Genomic DNA, 15,958 nt, shown 5'->3' on the forward strand with positions numbered 1-15,958 from the left:
ACGGGTGAAGTCAAATGTACCGCAATATCAGTCTTTCTTATATATATATATATATATATATATATATATATATATATATATATATATATATATATTTTTTCACTTTCAACAGCGAGTTTATTGCGGAAAGGACCATATATACCCGTCGGGATCAGCAGGGGAAGGGAAAAAAACGAGCAAGTTGTTGACAAATAACTACGTCATACGCCAAGAAATCAAGCTCTTTCCTTGACAATGCCACAGACTGCTTACTGACGCATTTATCCCCTGCCCGAGCTATCTCCAGTGCTTCCATGATCTCCCTTGTCAGCTCGTTGCGATGTCGATACTATAGATGATCGTCTTATCTAACAGGGGATGGCAAGCTGATTCCGCGTCACATTTTTTTGCAACGCGCAGCCTGATTGCCGTCTGTGGCAATGCTACTAACTTTTTTATTGTCCTCTAGAAGACGCACGTTTCGTTTAAACATCTGCCGGTTTGGCCAACAGTTTGGCCAACGCAGTGCTTGTCACATGAAAGTAGAATTTTGTAAACAAGCCCCCTCTCCCCCTCCCTCCCTCCCCCCCTGTAGGGCACATAAGGGATCTTGGGTGTTTTATCGGACACTCCGGTTTCCGCGTTCGCATAGGACAGCTCTTCCTGCAAAAACTCAAAAGCTTTTTTGGCGATGTAAAGAAGACCTTGATGCCAGAACATTATGCAGGTAGGGAATGACCAGCTACCTTCTCTTTCTTCCTTCTTTAATCCTTTTCCGTATTTGTCCGTCATTATTTCATCCATTTCATTTCATTAGCGCTTGTCCTATCTCGTCGTCGTCCCCGTCTTTTTCCTGCGCTATGCTTTTTGAGTTACGATGTCTGACCAACACGACCAATCCTATTCGTTTCCGGGGACGTTTTTACCGGAACCCTATCGCTCGTCTCTTCGAATCATGTCCAGTTGAGGAGTTGAAGTGCGTTGTAAAACTGAATGCAACCTCGCAGCCCGCTCGTATACACGACGGGTTAGCTTCGAAAGCCATGGCGAGTGCTCATTGTTTTCTATGCACCTCTGTCAAGCACCGCGATGTCCGTGGATGTTGATTAATTAAGGGAAGCTGCATAGTTAGTGCATTTTCGCTCATAAATGTTTTGCGCAACGCCTGCGGGCTGTCAGGCGTGTCGCGCCTTTAATGCATCTGTTCGGCAAAGTGACTACCTTGGTAGCGTACAACGTAGCCCCTTGAAATTTGCTCCTGCAGACACGCGACTGGGGCGGTGCTTTGAGGAAGGCTGTGAATAATCGGCTGCTAGGAACGACAGCTGCCATTTTGGAGAATGTTTCCCGCGGTTTCACCTCTGATATATCGCTCGAGAAAAGAGTGAGAGAAGAGAAAAGAAAAGCCTGTGCGCTTTGTCTCTGAACGTTAACAATAGAAAGGATGGAATGGCAAAAGAAGCCTGTCGCGAATACATTAGTTCTACTCGATTATGACTCTCAGAAGCAGCACAAGTAACGCCAGGAGCACCGCCTTGGGACGTTGACCTACATATTCAAAGACACTGACGGCTCCCAACGCACTCCCAGTAGTCACAGGGGCTTTGAACCGAAATCGGTGTTTGTTTATTTGGACAGCAGATCAGAGTTCGCAGCGCAGGGGGACTGGTGGAAAGGGGTCCGAACGTCTCATGTACCACCAGCCTCCTTTCCAGTCTGAACTTTGGTGTCTGCTCGGTTAAAACCCTATTGGAGATTGTAGCATTCCAAAACTATGAATGGACCACTGTAGTTTAAACAACGCAAAACGATACTGAAATAAGTAGTACTGATTGATTTACTGGATTATTAATTAATGAGTTCATTTATTGGCTGGCAAAAATGAATTTTATTGCACTTTTTATTATTTCTTGTGCGGAGAAGCGAGGCCTTTCACTAGTGCCGTAGAGCGAGGCGCAAGCACTTGCAGGTACTCTGAGAGAGCATGAAATTGCGTTTTCCTTTTGATCAACTGAGCAGCGAAAAGCAAGACAGCCTAACACAGAAATAGTCTGGTTGAAAGTCTGGTTGCAAAAACGGAAGGAGACGGAACGACATGATCTGCGGAGTTTCATTTAGATCTTGGGCCATTTACAGCTTTACTGGGCAGGCTGCTGTATTACTTCTAAACTTTTCATTTTTCCCTTCTTTTTTTTTTTTTCCTTCTCGAAGCGTTGGACTGCCTTCTCTGAAAATAGTTGCCCCTGGTGTGAAGTACAGATAGGAGCTTTTCAGCGGGACACGGATTTATAGTAGAGCAGAAATTAAGTTTTCGTTACATTCTCCTTGCTTGGCGCGCTGACATTGAAAACCTGCGCTTTCACACGGCGGGTATTCATGTTGCGGGCGCTACTGCGCGAAGCTGCTCTTCACAGTTATTTCTCCGGCGTCGTTCAGCTATCTATGCAGCCCCACAGTGACGCCCATTACGCCTTTGTAGCGCGTAAAAATGGAGCGCTGGCAGCAGACAATTGCACGGATCAAGGAGATAGTCGCATTTGTTTGGGCTTGTATAACTGGCCGAGTTTTAGCATCCCGAAGGCGCACTGAACGTATATACACGGCAAGCCCGTTTCTTTTGAAAAAAAAAAAAATAATAAATAAATAAATAAAATAAAAAAATAAAATAATAATAATAATAATAATAAAATATTACTCCCCCGAGTCACATCGACATTGTGACAAAGAAAAGAGATTGTGAGGTTACCTTTCTTGAGGACGGGGGATTTCTCGCAAGGATCCCCCTTTGCCGTTCTGTCTCTGGTGTCACCGTCAGGGGTTTTCCCAGAAATCAAAGAGGCAGGAGGGGATCCAATTTCTAGGAGGCGATGAGATTGAGTGTAGAGTAGTAGTCATTTTTGGTGTCCATATATATACAGGGTGTTTCATCTAAGATTTTACCTATTTTTTTAAAATAGGAAAATTAAGTTTTATTGTCGATTCTTTTTTTACCTGTTGTATTAAGAGTAGAGAAAAATCAGGAGCCTTAAAGGGTACTAATTAGCTTAAAAAATTAACTAAGATTAACTAATTAACTTTTTCTTTATACCAGCTAGAAGCTACTTTTAAATTGCAACAGTGAGCTACCGGTGTGAGAATGCCAAATGGTATTTTAAACGACAAGAAACGTGCATTTCTTAAGGACTGCAGCACTGGCAATTCTGGCCACTTGCGACGCACGAAAACGAAACCTAGCAGACGAAGCGCGGAATTGTACGCGCCCACGAGTGACGCAGTCGTGACGTCGCCGGGCGAATCAAGCCGTCTGAAGGCGGCTGCTGCCGCTCGTGAAATACTCGTCTGGCGCTGCGTCATCACATCCAGTGGTGCGATATCTGTGCATGTACTGCTTTTCTTTTTATTTCACCCTCTGGGAGCCAAAGCTAGGGAGGGCTGATTTGCCGCACGCCGCAATGCGTTGGTGATATCTCAAGATCCTACCAGACAATGACGCTGCTCTAGGCGCGTATTTCGCGGGCGGCAGCGGCCGCCTCAAGACGGCTGGTTTCTCTCGGTGGCGTCAGAGCTGCGTCACTCATGGGCGTGCATAAGTGCGCGCCTCGACTGCTAGGTTTCGTTTTCGTGCGTCGAAAGCGGCCAGAATTGCCAGCGCTGCAGTCCTTAAGAAATGCGCGTTTTTTGTCGTTTAAAATACTATTTGGCGTTCTCACATCGGTAGCTTACTGTTGCAATTTGAAAGCAGCTCCTAGCTGGTATAAATAAAAAGTTAATTAGGTAATCTTACTTAATTAATAAGCTGATTAGTACCAATTAAGGCTCCTGATTTTTCTCTACTCTTAATACAACAGCTAAAAGAAGAACCGACAATAAAACTTAATTTTCCTTTTTCTTTAAAATAGGCAAAATCTTAGATGAAACACCCTGTATATATATATATATGGTCACGATTTAAGCGGATGGTTCCATAGAAATGAACAAGTAATGAAGGAAACAAAAATATTTGAAAAGTCTGATTTGCCCTGCGTGGGTACATTTTCCACCGTAAACCCCTGTTTGCGCGCAGTTGGAGCTTAGCTCTTAGCTTTGTAACTTGGCGTGGCAATGAACCAACCTAGCTAACATATCTTCCTGGAGACTGCAAGTGCTGGACGGTTGCATTTCATCGAAAAAAGAAAAAAAAAAAAGAATGAGACAAAAACGAACGGCTGCGTATGAACGTGGACGCTTCAAACGTTCTCGTCTTCGTGCAGCCGCATTTATGATTCTTAAAAGTGGATGCGTTGCAAAGGTTCGGATCTGCATCCTGCGGCGCTCGCAATCGCTCGCTGCCGCTAGCTTTCCGTGCGATCGCAAAATTAACATGTTTGCGGAAGGAATGTTGCGTACCTTCAGAGCGCTACAGGCCTCGATACTTTGCTACAGCATGGAAGCCACTGAAAATCGCGCTGACATTACATTAACATTCAGCCAGAATTAGTCCACGCCGCTTTTGTATGCGCACAAGATCTCGTAATGACAAGCGCTTATGAAAAATTCACTCCAACATACGCAAAGCGCACCGAGACATGCAAATCGTCCAGTGCGACAGGCGAAGTGACATCGCTGCCCACAGCGATGAATTTTTTTTTTTCTTGGAGGGGGGCATACAGAACGCGGCGCTGGCCTAGTGAAGCCGTGCAATGCAGATATGCAGATGTGTGCGCAAGGGACACGAGAAACGCGAACCACTTGTACTGAAGGAAGGCGCGAGCTGTCTCGCGCACCGCAGCAGCAGTGGCTGCTTTGTGGAGTAAGCATGCATCGCACATTTGCAGCCTAGCCTTTCTTCCTGCGCTGCTGGTGGGAAGCGACACAGTCCACATTCAGGCAGTGTCCTTGTACAGGTGGCACGCCAACAAATCTCCCAGAGGAATGAGTGTTAGCTCAAACAGAGCTTCAAGTTTGGCTTGGTTTGTGGGGTTTAACGTCCCAAAGCTACTCAGGCTATAAGAGACGCCGTAGTGGAGGACTCCGGAAATTTCAACCACCTGGGGTTCTTTAACGTGCACTGACATCGCACAGAACATGGGCACCTTGCTTTTCACCGCCATCGGAAAGCGGTCGCTGAGGCCGGCATTCGATCCAGCATCTTTGGGCAGTAGTCGAGCGCCGTAACCACTGCGCCACCCCGGCGAGTGCTTCAAGTTTGGGCTGTTTGGTAGCGTCCAAGTCGGGTAATGTGTCCACCTAATGTACGGAGCCGCTACCTGAGCGTTTAGCCTGAGCGTTTAGCCTGAGCGTTTGTATTGTCAGTGCTGCTGCTTGCACGCCGAAACAGCTTGCCTTACACTTCACGGTGCTAGAGATCATGTCACCCTAATTAGCTGCTCGACGGAGACTTTCCCCATTTCCCTCGGTATCACCCATAAATAAATACATTTGTTATTATTCAGTACTCTTCCTTTTTGCCGTAGCGAGAACCAAAAGTTGCCAGTGCGCAAAGAATGTAGGGCTTGTCGAAGGAGCCTACCATGCGTTTGAAAGCAGCCTGGAACCCTGTTATGTAGCGCGTGACACATACTGCACCCTATAATAAAGCCGTTCTGCGTTCCTCTTACTGCCAACCGGTTCTGCCGAGGACTATGCTGCTTGTTCGAGTGCTTTCAGTTCCAGGTTTGCGGCTGCTGTCCCGCGGCGCGAGTGATTCCGACGCTGCAGGTGGAGCAGACGCGAGACTCGCAGATTACGCGGGTGGGTGGTCGCATACTGTTGTACACCGATAGTCGCCCTGGCAAAGCGACCAGTGGGCAGTCACTTTATGTTCGCGGTTGTGCCACCCTAGATCACGAGCCAGCGCATTCTTGCAGGCCAGACCTGCAACCTGAAGGCCGATGAACTCTACGCGCTCGCTGGAAGCTATAGAACAGCCAAGCTCTGATATATCGAACTCAATTGAGGGGCTTTGCGAAATATTTGGATATATCGGTAGGTCGATGTATCAAAAATACCGTAGACAGGCTTGTAGGATCGTTGCCAAGATAAAAAGTCGTTAATACAATATATATATATATATATATATATATATATATATATATATATATACACACAAGCGCGGCGCATGAATGCGCCGCGCTTGTGCTGCTCTCAACCTGGGTTTCAGTGAACGAAATCAGCTGCGGCCTTCGCTCCACGACCCCATTGCAGCGGCAGGCCGGTATTTTCATTTATTTATTTATTTTTCCCTTAAAGGCCCGAGGGCATTACATAAGGGGGGGGGGGGGGGGGGGGTTGCTTCGTCAGCTTCGGTATGGAGGAAGGAAAAACTTCATCCACGCGCTTCAGGCATCGGAGTCGGCGCACTTGACGGTGGAAGTCGCGGCGAGCTCACCGCGCTGGCTGCAACCATCGCCCACGTATCGGCCTGCCGCTGGAACTGGGCTGTCGAGTCACGGCCGCAGCTAATTCAGTTCACTCAAACCACGATTGAGAGCACCACAATCGCGGCGCACGAATGCATTAGTCGCTTGATATTTTTTTAATTATTATTTCGTGGGCTTTCTTTAAAGTTAAAAATAAAAAAAAAAACGATACACGTGAGACTATCTTAATCGGAAATAAATGGAATGAGGGTTTCAGATGGTGCTCTCCAACTTTTCTTGTCCAAAAGCAATGCTAAGTAAATTAGGAAATATCTTAATTACTGATTAGTTAATTGCAAAATAAGAAATTGCCTGTGGTGAGCCAGATGGCTGGCAGCTGTATACAAGTGCTCTCTTTGGCCTATCTCAAGTGTTTTATTTTTTAGCGCTTGGCTAAAGTTGGCTTGAACACCTGCTATCGGACGGCCGGCGAACATATAGTTTAATTGAGGAGAGCATGTTGCCGGGATAGTTGGTGATCCATTAAGTAAAAAATTTTAGCGCAAGAAAGAACACAAAAGACAAACACATAAGACGTTTGACGAGCGCTCGTCAAACGTCTTATGTGTTTTTCTTTGTCCTTTGTGTTTTTTTTTTTTTGCGCTAAAATTTTTTACCTATATAGTTAAATATAGTGCGCGACTTTCCTATGTTTTTGCAAATAATTTCCAAGGGGAAAGTGTTCACTATAACCAATATATGGAAATTCCCGGATTGGAGTGTGTTCTTAACCCCGCATCTGAACACGAGGAAACGCACGGGCTTTTCCTGCCGCTGTGCTGTGCACTGAACTAGACTGTGTCTTACTACTTGTTAGTAGTGGAGCTACGGTCACAGGGCGACGTCTTCTAGAACTGCGTAATTTAGTCCATTTAGTTCCCAGATGCGTGAGTGAGAAGGAGCATACTTCTAAGTTAAGCAGCGACAAATTGGAGTTGTTGGCCTGCCCGCATCCACTAGCTTTGGCGTCAGCGCTTACGCGTAAATCCCGAAGCACGCTGGCCACATGAACGGGTGGTTTCTCGAAGGATCAGCGATGTGCCATAGCCTACTTGTGCGCACTCTCTAATAAATACTGCGCAGAAGAAACCGCTCGCTGTTTACTACTGTGCGCAATTCGGTTCCCGCGAATCGCAAGTATCCAGCGCCGTCTTGCAAGCCGGTTGCAGCCAGAAAATGTTCATTTACGGCCAGCTACAGTTTCTCCATCAACCTCGCAAAGAGAAGCGCTTCATTCGTTTCGCCTGATAGCGATAGCTGCCCAAAGCCGCGGCGCCGTCAGATAGCAGCAGCCACCCTTCGCGTCCCGCTCTTGTTGGGGCACCCGCTTATCGCCCCTTCGGCGTAGCTCCTCCGCATCATCGTATGGCGGTCGCGATACGCGCCAAGGTCACGTAGCTTGTTTCTTCTCTAGGCGCGCACACTGCCGCGAGCGTTCCTCATAGCACTTCCTCTTTAGCACGCCCAGGATCCCGTGATAAACCGCTGCGATTGCTCGTTTCGCCAAGTCCGGACGACGTATAGCGCAAAATGTAATTCCGTGGCACGATCACAGATGCGTCACGAAACTGAGTTGCCTATATTGCCGAAGAAGCCTTCTGCTTTTCGTTTATTCATTTTTGTCACGCGTTAGCATCTACTGCAGAAATATTACTGAAAGGGACAAACAAATTCTCAAAGGTGTCCGATCAACTTTCTTTTTGTGGCAGCTGTATTCCCTGCATAGTGATTATTTTCATTTTGTTCGCTGGTATTGTCTTATGGGCATTGCTTTCCTGTCGTTTTCTCTGATGCCTGAATTAGGCAGTTGAGCAATCGCTCTTACCTGAAAATGGAAGAGGGATTTGCAAAAGATTCAGACGAAGGCAACGTTTGTTCGCATAATGAAGAGCGAGCGGGTGTGCTGCAAATCCTTAAAAAAAAAAAAAAAAAGAAAAAGAAAGAAGGTCGTAAATGTAGAGAAAGCATTTGATTTTGCCAATTCTGTGATTTGTAGTAGTTTTTCTTCTCAAGTACTCGAAGCAAAAGTGTTCCCGTTTTTGTACGGTGGCTTAACAGGCGTGATGAGTTTCGTTCTGGAGGTGAGGTTGGAATATCTCGAGACATGGATTTTAATTAGATTTTATGCCCTGAAGCGACGCTTGGACTATGTGGCATGCCAATTTGGAGGGGTTAATGTCAACCACTTGAGATTTTCACCGAGCGTTTTCATATTTCGCCCACGTCAAAACACGGCCGCAGTCGGGATCGAACCCTCAACGTTTGTAGTTAGCAGCTAAACGACGTCGCTGCGGTCACACAGTGAGTATGACGCTCATCTGCTTACCCCAAGGTAACAGGGTCGAATCCCAGACGCATTGCGGCTGCAGGCTGTATGCAGAAGCGACCTTGTGCTCTTCAACGTTAGCGCATGTTAAATAACCCCAAAGAGCACCGGCGGCGTAGTGGTTAGGGCGCTGGACTGCTGAACCCAAGGACGCAGGTTTAAATCCTGGCCGCGATGGCCGCTCCTCGATGGAGGCGGAAAGCAAGACGTCAGTGCAGTGCGGGATGTCGGTGCGCGTTAGAGAACTCTAGGTGGTCGAAATTTTCCAAGTCCTCCACTACGGTGTCCCCCATAGTATTAATCACTTTGGTACGATAAATCCTACAAACCAAACCCAATATCATCCCGTGGTAAAATTCATCCTGAGCCTTTCATTACGGCATCGTAATGAGCCACGTGTGTCGCTTTGGGGCGTCTAACTTCATATAACACCAGCGAGTATTGGTTAATAGTACAAGTTGTCAATATCAGGTTCACCGGACGTGTGTGCTCGCGACAAGGTTATTATAGCAATGCTTCGCGACCCAGTCTTTTGATTCGTTACCGGTCACATGCCCTGACATCTGCCGACATTTCAGGGCCCGTATTCGGAGTTTGCGTCCTTATCGAAGTGTCGCTATCTCACGTGACCTCGAGTCATCTGATTGGTCGAAACGCCGGAACTGGGTGTTGCCACCTCTTCCGGTTCGCCTCACTTCGCCGAAATAGATTTATTTCAGCACTTTTGCTGCCCATTGTGCATAGGCTAGCTGACTTACGGAAATTAGACCGTCTTTTCCAAGTTTAACAGTGATGCACCATCTTTTCGAAGTTTAACAGTGATGCGTTGCGAGGCAGGTATATTTATTACTCTCCGCACACGGGAAGTGATCTTTGTCCCGCCCTCGCATGTTGGCGAGGCCATTCCTCCCTACTACAGTGCAGTGCATGCAGCCAACATGACGGAATCATATTTGTAAATCTTATTTCAGGCCGAGGTCGTGCCAGAAAAGGACAAAAAGAAAAAGAGAAAACACCGGGGAGAAAATTTGTCTCTCGCCACCCTACCAGTTTCAGAGTATCGTCAAATCTATCGGATATATATATATATATATATATATATATAAGCAATGCAACCTACTCCTGGCCGCCTGAGTGTTGTGCGGCCGAGCCCCTCACGACACGGACAAGCAATGGTTGCTAACGGCCTGGGTAGCTGTATTGCTTCACAGGCGAAAATAGCGTTACGTGGCTTAAGTTTGATTAATTGTCGTGTTTTGAAGCGCTTATAGCAGTTTATATTTGCCCTCATACTCGGTGGCATGTCACAATTTTTCTTGAACCGCACGTGTCTATAGCATCAAACTCCATGAAAGTGCTGCAACGAGTTTCTTGCGAGATGACGTGCGCTAGGCGTGTGCAGTTTGTTTTTGCAATACATTTCTCGATCACAGCTGGCCAAGTGAGCGGAAGAATACTCTGCTTTGAAAGAAGAAAAAATATATGCGAGACCTTTGTCAGCAGTGGACAGTTAAATTGACATTGAAAACAAAGAGAAAGTTGCCTGCATGCATGCGGTATCGGGTTCTGATCACAGAGACTATTGTCACTGAAAAGTGAACTTCTTTAAAACTCACACAAAAAAAATGCAGGTGCCGCCACCACCAGCCGATTTGGAAAGTTAAATGACGTGCGTCGACACCGACCTTTATGCTCGGATTCCAGGGCCTACGCTACACTCGGCCCGTTCACTCCAACGCGATGGCAACCCTTTCTTTTCGGTGTAGACGTCACGAGGTTCAACCGAATGGCGGGAAGATTAATCCATTTTTCTCGCCGACTTGCCGACTTATGCGAACTATGTCGCCGGGTGCAGTGGTAAGACGCCCGACTACTGTGCCGGAGTACCCGGGTTCAATCCCGACCGCGGCTGCTGCGTTTCGATGGAGGCGAAACGAAGAGGCGTCCGTGTGCTGTGCGATGTCAGTGCACGTTAAAGATCCCCAGGTAGTCGAAATTATACCCGTGTTACACGGACAATTTCAACTGCCGTTCAGTTAAATCACAGTTCAGCGTTCCAACTGACGTTGAACTGAACGGCAGTCGACTGTAGTTACACGGAACATATCGCGAACCTCAGTTGACCCCCAGAATCACGTGATCCTCCACATGCAAGCAATTCTTACTAAAAAAAGTGCTTTATTTTTCATATATAAATTACTTTGTACAACATTTGCACACTTTATATTATTAAATTGCACATTTTGCACGAGTTTTCTTTTTCGAGTATGGAACAAATGAACTCGACACAAAGCCAAGTCAATCCATTTGAGGTGCGTCTGGCTTCGCTGCTTAATCGTCGTTTTTTGCTGCCGCTTCGCGCGCTTGTGTTTTGACACTCGTTTGAGTATTTAAAGTTGCAGGCTGGGACTTGCGTTAGCTAAGGCAGCAACCTTTCATGTGATTTTGGGACGCACAGCGGTTGGAAATGCCGCCGACTCGGTCGATGCGGTGCGTCCGCTGACAGCCACCTTGTCAGTTGACTGGTTCAACTGGGACCGCCGACCTCAGTTGAACTGAACCGCAGTTGAGATTTCAACTGCAGTTGGCGCTGCCGTGTAACATCGCTAACTGCCGTTCAGTTAAACTGACCGCCAACTGAACTGCCGTTGAAAACGCCCGTGTAACAGGGGTATTACTCCGTAGCCCTCCACTACGGCTTTGATTTCTCTCTTTCCACTTTCACTCCCACCTTCCCTTGCGGCGCGGTTCAAGTGTCCACAGAAACAAGGACGAGAGATACTGTGCCTTTCCCTTCTTGTGAACCAATTATTATTAAACGTCAGCATTAGCCAGAAAGGGCCACGGAGATAATGTTTAGGGAGAACAGTAATTGGGATAGTTGACCTCGGTGTCACGTTAAACTGTCACTGATTGCACCCCCCCCCCCCCTCCCCTATCTTTCTTGTAGGAAAGACCGATTCCTTGCCCGTTTCTGGTTGCTTTGACCTTTGTCCTGCAGCGAAAGACGCATTTATTGCTGAGACCGTTGCGTAAAACGTTCTTCCGCCCTTCGATTCAAACTCGTGACATCTGCACAAAAACGTCCGTGACCACCGTTTCGAGCTTAACGACGGTGTAACCTAGCTTCCGGAATCCACGCACGCAAAAACGATCGGCGCGTCGCTATTTACTTGCTATCCTGGCCGATGATGGTGACACTTGCAAACAGGTTTTTTTGGGGGAAAAGAACGACTCTACTCGGTCGAGTACAACCAAAAATGTCGTGCCTTGCACCTGCCGAGCCCGGGCAAAAAGAAAAAAAAAAAATGAAAAGAAAAAAAAAACACGTATCAGAAGGAATTCGAACTCAGGAATGCCTAGAATTTTTTCCTTCATGACGGTATTTATTACATTGAAACAATGTTCTATCCGCATGAACTGTGTGCATATTATTAGGAAAACGGCATCAGATCAACACGATTACCAGGCTTTGACACAAATGACACAAACACAATTGCAGCCGATCACAGATCGGATTAAACTGCGACACACATTCTCGCGCTATGCATTGCAAGTCGTCGTCTCCTCCGCCTGCGCGCAAGTTTTCGCACATTAAAACCCTTCCATTTTTTTTTCTTTGCTAGCTTATAAAAGCACAGTTTCCGGTGAAAGTGGTGTTTTGGTGATCAGAATGTGATATCATTGCGTGCTAATTTTAATCTGGCAAGTGTCCATTCAATGTAATCTAGTAACCTTATATAGGAATCTATAAAAGGTTAAGGCCTAGTGCCAACTAGAAAGATATGCTCTCACGATTGTGCTGTTTGAGCGGAACGACACGGTGAGAAAAACTCGTGTAGTGATATCCAAAGTGTTTGGCAAGACAAACAGTAATCTGCACGCGCCCTATTTGGATATATGCATACTGATTAGGCTCTGAGATAAGCATTCGCCGCCGCAAAAGGCAACAGCGCTGGCTGCGGTTTGGGGCCGCAGCGCCCTCTTGCAACAGAGGCTTGAACATTGGCGACAACAGGAGCGCCATCTGTCGGACACTATGAGAACGGCCGCCTGGATCGGCGCCCCCCGCCGCGTGTGCTGATCTAGGCGGCCGTGCGGTGTGTACATGGGCGCCGGCTGCCTAGTCTAGAACAGAGGGTCAGCGGATGAAGCATCAGAAGCTTGTCACTGGTATCCTTAGCTTGTAACTAACACATGTACTTTATTTCCAGGTTACCATTGCGCCGTGTTGTCTCAGTTCCCCCCCTCCCCCCATTTTTTTTTTTGTTTGTTGGGTGGGGGGATCACGAACGATAGCCTTTATTTGTGTGTCAGTCGAACGTCAGAACACGTCGTCAAAACTACGAACTGATTTTTGAGTATTCTATTCCTGCTGCGTAATGAATTGTCAATAAAGGCGCGTTCCCAGCCGGAGTATGATCATAGATAGGCAAGCTTTAGGTCGATAAAGTAGTAGTAGTAAAAACAAAACATGTATTGAAACAGGAGTTTCGGAGACTCACTATGAGCTGAAAACAGTAAAAAACAAGGAACGCTTAATTTTAACTAACCCACTTCTTATTACTATTTTTTTTTTTGGAATGAAGTACATCCTCAAATTTACTGGTGTAATTAACTGGCTTCTTGTTGTAAGAAAGGAAATGTAATTAGTTTCTTTAGTCGGTTGTTGCTTGAACTTGGCCTGTATAGTCGTTATTTTTCTTGCCTATGTGACAACATGTTTTCTCAGTAACAATGCCAGGATTAGGTAAGGCTGTTTATAGGCTATTTAGCGAAGCAAGCAGCTGCACACCTTTGACCCCGCCGTCCCTGCACGGTGCACAAGCACTTACACTGGCCGTAGAGATAATCCTCCTGCATATGTCATCCCATGCACTTCGATGTGACCCAGATAAGGTAAGATATTATGTCCCGGACTTGTTTCGCAAACTTAAAGGGGCGGTCTACTCACGGAGTCGAATATAAGAATATTGGCGTATTCTGGTACATCTTAACTCACAGTGGCAATAACAAGCGCAGGACTTGCGGTTTAGGCAGGGACTTGTTTAAGATTGTCAAAGAAGGTCGAGTGGATCAACTCTGAATGGATGGTAGCGCCACGCTGCGTTCTGTCGATGTTATTAACATGACAGTGACCTGGCGTGAATGTACACATTTCGTGACTATTCCCCAGCGCCATACATGCGGTAGTTATTTTTTGTTCCTATTTGCTCAACACAGCGTAATCGTCGCCCTTTAAATAAAGTCGAAAGGCGGCGCTGGAGGCCCGTTGCTATTTTGTTCAAGCTCGTGTAAGTGACGCGCTCTTTTCAAGAACACCGAGGACAAACTAACGTTGGCCTGTATATCAACAGTGTGCCGCCATTTTGGTCTTAAAGAAAAGAAACGAAATCCAGATGTCACTAGTATTTCGCGTGCGTGCGTCGACTGCGATTTTTGGATCTCAGAGGCTGCACACTGTAGCGCCATTTATTGTAATCGTGGAGTAATATACGATGTAAACGTCACGACTGAAGATCTTCAGTGCAGCTCTCCCAGTAGACTGCTGCGAAATGCGTTTCAGCCCTTTGTGTCTCCACCACAGAGAGTACGTTATTTGGGAAGCTTCTGTCGTACGTTTTGTTTATTGAGTCTTGCAAGGTCGTCTAATGGAGCTCCGGTTGTTCACTGCGTCGGTGCTTTCTCCTTGCGCGTTGTTCGGTTTGACAACCGGCTACGAAATATAAAGGTTCCTTTTTTTTTTTCAGGTGTCTTTTTTTGTCTTTTTTTTTTTTTTGCGTCGCCGCCTGTGCCTAGTAATCAGTATACGCATTGTCTGAACCGCACAACCGTACCATTTTGTTTAAAAAGACCGCGACGAAACCGCCATCAGCGCAGCTGTAACGTCCCAGCGATTCTGATTATGGGAGATTTGGATGTCTTAGGGAAGTCCTAAAAAACATACCAATTGAAACAAAGAAAGACTTCTGACGTTCCAAACAACACCTCTCTGGGACATGTTTGGGGAGCTTGTTTGGACATTGTTTACGTGGCTTTCCTTTGCATACACTACTAAATTTTCCATTTGTTATTCTAGGTCCTGCTTTTTGCATGGGCCTTGTAAGAAGCAGGCAATTATGATCTCAAATGCTTTTTCTGTCCAGTTCTCCCTTATAAAAATTATTCTGAGCTTGTGTTGATGTTCTTCTGGATAAAAAAAAAATCATATCAGTGTATCCGATGAAAGCCCGTGTGCCGAAGCAATTTTCGTGGGCGTTCAAATATATATAACTTGCACACACTCCTAATTCTTACGCGCGCATTCACAGGTTACAAAATATTGCTCAGTATAGGCTTACAAGGGCGTCCCGGTATGTGCAGGTGCTGGACTGCATATCAGCAAAGATATATAAGATATTATCGTTAATAGTTATTGTTTTTATTCGCAGTGCAATTAACCAGGGTCACATGCAACGTTCTATTAATTGATCACCTTTATTGCTTTGTAGACAATAAAAATAAAGTGATTAGTTAGAGCTGTTTTGTGTTCTTCAGAAAAGTTGGGTGCCACTCTTAACTATCGTAACTTATGCTTCATTTTGAGAACTTGTGATTCATATTGGATCTTACCCCTTATATCGTGGTAGGCTGTATTTAATGCAGCATACTGCGTAGAGTTTTATATATTTTCCAAAGGAGCCAATTTACACGTTTCAGCTAATCCAGTTATGAGCCTACATTTGCTGTTTATACGTTCTGAAAAAACCACAATGGACAACTACTTGCAGTCCCCCAACATATCGTATGTTGGGGAAGCGCAACCGAGATTTAATTTTTAGTGAGCAGTTGCTGAGAATCGTAGCAGGGACGGCGCCAATTATTCGCTACAGTGACGAACAATGTGCTTTTGTTATTGGCATTGTGCGGCTCTCGTTCCCTCGCTGTTGTGCGACATGGTGCACGATCCTAGACAACTGTCCTGGAATGTATTTAGCATAGTCCTAAAGGGGAAGTAAATCGAACATCCCACGGAGGTCCTCCTTTGAAGGTTAGAACATATTCCAGAAGGGAGCTCGTGGGGACGTCCCGCGGATTACCTTATTAGCATGTAGGATGTGCTTAAACAGGATGTCCCTGGGAGTTAGCGTGTTGTCGGGGTAAGTAGTGTGATTGCCCTTAATTGAGGAAAGGGCAGCTTCTGTATTATATTTTCCATTAGAAATATTGGAACTCTCATTCCAAAGTGTGAATTTGACTTTCATGGACTGTTTGC

Source organism: Amblyomma maculatum, chromosome 1 (genome assembly GCF_055883805.1).
Source record: "Amblyomma maculatum isolate TAMU_Amacu chromosome 1, ASM5588380v1, whole genome shotgun sequence".
Classification (NCBI taxonomy): Eukaryota; Metazoa; Arthropoda; class Arachnida; order Ixodida; family Ixodidae; genus Amblyomma; species Amblyomma maculatum.